Below are 6,254 nucleotides of genomic sequence, written 5' to 3'. Positions count from 1 at the left end.
TTGAACTTTGAAATTAAAATAAAAGACAACAAATTCAACATAGTTAGACATATTTTATTTATTCTAAAGCTGAACGAATATGAGAATTCATTGTTTCAAGCAACGAAAAAACTTTTTTGTGAACACACCAATTTGACTCCAACAACAAATACGCTTAAAATGAAACATCCTGGAATTTTGACAAATCGGTACACGGACAAATCGGCACCTACCATAGACAAATCGGCACCCGTGAAAGACAAATCGGCACCCAGACAAATCGGCACCTCACATAGACAAATCGGCACCTTATAAATTATTTATCTTTGATCAGTATATAGTGAACCAAAAAATAAAATTTCCTGGCACTGTTTATGTATGAGGGCATGAACTCAATTTGGTGTTCAGTGTTAATAGACAGCAATTATGTTTGAGTGTTATTTATTTGTCTCCTGCACTATTTATAACATTATTAATTTGTCAATATTGTACATTGTTTCTTCGAAATATGTATCTTATTAAGAGGTTAATTCCTTTTAGTTATTTGTTCGGCACCCAGACAAATCTTTGAATATATGTATCTTATCAAGTGCTAATATTCCTTTTAGTTATTTGTTTGTACACAAGACTGTACTGCAGCTTAGTCATTTTGATAGATGTATTATTTGTGTGAATTCTTTTTCCTGAAACAATGAACATTCTGACTTTATAGATTTTACCACACATGTACTTGGAATGTGCATGTACTAGTTTTAATGTAATCCCTAATTATGTTACCATTGTATCCATAATCAATAAAACACATGTAGAATATTAATAATATTTATTTATTATATCTATTATATATTATTTTCAACAGTTTATGCATACATGTAATAAATGTAATAAATAGTAATTAATAATAAATGATAATAAATAACCTTTATTTAGTGTCGGCAAAGTATAATTTTAACCGACAAACAAAACATTTTTAACAATACAACACATAATACACAGCACTAAATGAAGCACTAAAAGCATGGTTCATGGTTGTAATATATACAAGCACTATAAGTCTTAACACTCAAAGTCACTTTGGTGGTGGTCCGTAAACACTGGCACACTCCTTAAAGGAGTCTAGAGGCGGAGATGCTGTTGTTGCAATACTCGTCCCACAAGACAAAAAAAAACGGCCCTGGGTCTGTCTACTTTGTTTGCGCTGGTACCTTTGGAGCTTGCCTTCAGACACTAACTTCAGCTGTAGAGGAATATCGGACGCTTCCTTAAACAGCTCGGTAACCAAGGAATAGAAAGGCACTGGTCCTCTGGTGCATACTCTGGTGTTGACACTGTTATGCCACCCCTCGACATATTGTTGGTACGGATGGAGGACATGAAAACACACCAGTAGTCTACGTCAAACACACTGTTACGTATCCACGTCTTGTAGATATAGTCCATTACCTTCTGGACACCTGGATGGTTGGCTTTCTCGTCTAGCTGACGGAAGGTGTCTGGGATATGCTCTGGTGGGAGGAACGGTAAGGCCATCACCTGTCTCAAGTATGTATATACTGCATCCTTCGTGTTGTAGGCGGACTGAAAATGTAAAAAAGAATATTTTTAACTGAATGTTTTTTTAAAATTTGTACATGATTTGTCCACATTTAAGTATTGAGTAAAAAAAATCATATACATTTAATTCCAGGCATGAATAGAACCATACGATGACCTATAATTGTTAATGTTTGTGTCATTTGCTGCCTTCTTCAATGGTTTGGTACTGGACGGTTGGGTCATCTTCTGGGATGTCACCTATAGACTCATCTGCTATGGAATCTTCTTGTACTTGCTCAGGATTCTCTTTACTCCCTTAAGTACAAATGCTGTTTGCTCTATCAGAGATTGGCTACAGTAGTATGGAAATGAAAAGTATGCAAGGAGAATTTCAGTTATGATAATCTATAATAATTAAAAAATATTTAAAAGCCACTTACCACTGTTGCGTGTTCTATGTTGCCACTTTTGACACCCATCACATTGCAAAGCTTCTTGTCTTGGACGCACAACATTTTGGCACTGTATACAACTGTCGTCTGACATTGTGTTAGAAAGAGCATCCCAGAAGTGTTGACCTTTATATACGTTTCTAGGTATTTACTCATTATGGCTTGCACACGCTGTTATGTTAGAGGCTTTTTATATTAAAACAATAAAATATTGTTTTCAAGTATTGTGTTGTCTTAACAGATGTAAGGATCAAACGAGAACACAAGCTGCAAACACAAGCTGCAAACACAAGCTATACACTTTTGATCTCTACTGAGGAATTGTTAGATTTAAACATAAAATACTGATTGATGCATAACTACAATTAATTATGATTTAATTATGATTCAATTTAATAATGTTTATTCAAACAACAACTATCAACAACATATCTAACACTCAATTATGATTTAATTAGATTATGTTTATTCATACATAATCTTTAAGAGCTTAATTAAATGATGATTGTTCTTTTTGTGATGCACATTTTATATACAAATTATAATATCTATGCAACAATTCTTTAATTTTTGATAATAAATTTATTTTTAAAAACAAGGTGCCGGATTGTCTTGGTGCCGATTTGTGCGGATACCAAAATGTGTCCAAATTGGATGCCGAAATGTCTTCGGACTTGGGTGCCGATATGTCTTGTTACCTGTTGCCTTCATACTTTAAACGACAAAATTATTTTTATGTCTACCTGTACGATTTTCAAACGCGCAATTTTACACCAACAATGAATACCTTCTATCCTTTACGGGTAGACTTTATATAGATAAATTAAGTGATATAAGAAAAGCAAAATGAGTATGTTAAATTCGATGTTTGCATTTTTTGTGCTTCTTCGTTACATTTGTTGTTTATATAGTGATGCATGTATGTATGCCCTCATACTTTGAACGACAAAATTATTTTTATATCTACCTGTGCGAATTTCAAGCGCGCAATTTTACACCAGCAATGAAAACCTTTTCTCCTGGTATAAACCACCCATCAATGTAGACATAAAACCAATACTTCTACCAAATAAACAAGTATAATCAATACTTGTACCAAATATCCAAGTATAATCAAAACTTGTACCAAATATCCAAGTATAACCAATACTTGTATCAAATATCCAAGTATATATATGTACACACTCTGCATATAAACGCCATAAAAGGCTATAATAAATACCAAAAGACTTTGTAAAGTGGATAGTCGCACGACAACGCCGATGCTCTATATTTAATGATAAATAATCTCAATACATACATATATATCTACACATATAATATATAACTCAAACATCAGTATCGACACAAAAAACTCTCCAAATAAAAAGCTTAATAAACTTTAACCAGAATTAAAATTTAACAAGAAAATTCGACTGCTCAGATTGACGATGTCGTGCTGAATGATAACATAGGCAATAATATACCGCGAAAATAATTTTGAAGCGGGAAAACATTACGCCCTCTATGCTACATATGATGAAACACCCAGGAGAAATTAATTTCACTCTAATGCACTGCCCGTTTAAACGAATGAAATTATAACTATCCTTTACGGGTAGACTTTATATAGATAGATTAAGTCTAAGAAAAGCATAATGAGTATGTTAAATTTGATGTATGCCTTTTTGTGCTTCTTCGTTACATTTGTTGTTTTATAGTGATATTAAGATGATAACACAATATTGACTGCTGTACCCCTATTTTTGACATTTGTACTCTTTGAGTATGTTTGTTTTGTTCATACATCGTTGACAATGTAATGGAATTTGATGCGACTGTCATACAAGTGAGAGGTTTAGCTAGCTATAAAACCAGGTTCAATACACTATTTTCTACATTAGAAAATGCCGGTACCAAGTCAGGAATATGACAGTTGTTATCCATTCGTTTGATGTGTTTGGACTTTTGATTTTGCCTTTTGATTTTTGATTTTCCTTTTTGAAATTTCCTCGGAGTTCAGTATTTTTGTGTTTTTACTTTTTATATCACACGTAACATTAAAAGGTTACTTCCAATTCAAGCTACAATTATAAACTGGGAGGTCGGAATTTGTATACTGTAAATTCAGAAATTATTGCGTGCATTTATTATTGCCATTTTGTCATTTTAGACTGAAATGCGATTTTAATTATAACGATTTTGAGAAAAATCCTGTTTAATTCATATGAATGATTTCAATACGCGAGTTTAAATTTTCTGCGTTTACAAGTCTGTCGTATTTTTCGCAATAATAAAAACCTCGCAATAATTTCTGAATTTACAGTATTAATCTATTTAAAGATATTGACACAAATGGATGGCAAAGATATGACAAATGTGGTGATATCAATTTTCAAAATGTCAACTCGCAATTCATGAGCAGTAACATACCTTCTGTCGTCCATACACGTGCGTTAAAGAATGACAGAAACGGAAAAAATCAAGTTTTACTGTTAAAAAATATGATACTAAAGTAACAAAAATACTGAACTCTGTGGAACTCTGTGGAAAATGAAAACAGAAAGTCGTATTCAATCAAAAGTTCAAACACATCAAACGAATGGATAACAACTGTCATATGCCTGTCTTGATACAGGCATTTTATGACGTAGAAAATGATGGATAAAACCTGCAATTTACAGGACACTTTTTCAAGTATAATCGTCTGACGGTTAATTTCATCGATTGTGACTAATTCTCATTTGTTGCAAATTGACAAAATGTGGATTTGTAAGGCATATGACACAGACAGTGTTTGATGAATCCGAAAACAATTTATACGACGAAACTGGATGAGAGATACTAACGTGAAAAACGTGAAATGTTCCAGAATATAACTCCTGTACTACCGTTTAAATATGTGTGTGTTATGTACATGATTTAAAATAAATAAAAATAAAATATGTTCAATTAGTTATCAAAATATCACCTGGATAAACAATTTAATACGCCGGACGCACGTTGTACGTTAATTATTCCCCAGTGAATAGTTGTATCGCTTGCAATCATATCACATGTACTTATTCTATGTGATAATAATGATGTTTTATATTTATTTTTTCGGTTTCTTATATTTTTGTTCTCATGTCTGTATAAGTAATCTCTCTTGTCACGTTCAGCACTTCGGATCATGCTAGTTAATTGCCTGAAAGACTGGACATTACTTAATGATATGCCTATCAGTAACTGATAGTCAGACATAGTAAAGGCCATTTGTTGAGATGTTAGTTATGAATGATAGAATAAGAGAAGATTTATTGCAAGATAATATGTAAATTTGTAAATTAAAAGTAGGCTTCAAAAGCATATCAGTACCAAAGGTTAAATGCAACTGAAACATATGTCTTGATAGCATGTATCCAAAGTGCCCAAGCTAAATTATTTGAAAAGCAAAGATGTATAAATGTGAAGAAACTTTACGAGCTAAGACACAAAAATAAAAAAATAAAAAAAATAATTAAATAATGTTGAAAAAACCTGTTTTGGTACAAAAAAAATATAGATATAAATGATTGATAATTAAATCCAGGTAATGACAAGGAAAGTATAAACAAAAAGGATATAGGATAAAAGACGGAATCGTTTTAAACATGAATGATTAAAAACATTACCTCCGTAAAGCCAGTCACGGCACAATGCTCTCCAAATTTGTACTTGTTTGGCTTTATAAATATTTTGATATGAGCGTCACTGGTGAGTCTTATGTAGACAAAACGCGCGTCTGGCGTACTAAATTATAATCCTGGTACCTTTGATAACTCGTTAAAATATTCAATTTGTAAAAACGGATTTGAACCGATATCAGATCTTAATTAACAATCCGAAAAATCGAATAACCATGGTAATCTCAAATTGTAATAAACATACAAATTTGGGTCGCGATGTCTTGATAGGGTTTGCAAACTATTCACATTCTTATATTGATCGATTGAAAAATCACTGTCTATTCATAATTTCCTTAAAAGAATCTTTACCCAATTATATTTATTTCATATCTATCATGACATCTTATTGAAACGTGATCAACATGCAATCATTCATATTGTTAGATAAGTAGGGCTTTTATAGTAGAGAAATACTGGACAAGAAATGAGGTAAACTTTGTTATAAACAGGAATAAAGAATTTATTCCCTTTTGAAACACACATTGTATTTATTTTTTTCTAGTACCGTGATATATTCTCCTGTAAAACAAATTTCTATATTTCTTCCATAAGAAACATACATAATAAAGCTTTTATGCTCGATGACAATTGGATTAAAAAG

The sequence above is a fragment of the Mytilus trossulus genome, chromosome 13 (assembly GCF_036588685.1).
Source record: "Mytilus trossulus isolate FHL-02 chromosome 13, PNRI_Mtr1.1.1.hap1, whole genome shotgun sequence".
Taxonomy (NCBI): domain Eukaryota; kingdom Metazoa; phylum Mollusca; class Bivalvia; order Mytilida; family Mytilidae; genus Mytilus; species Mytilus trossulus.
Note: the sequence above shows the minus strand (reverse complement) of the source record.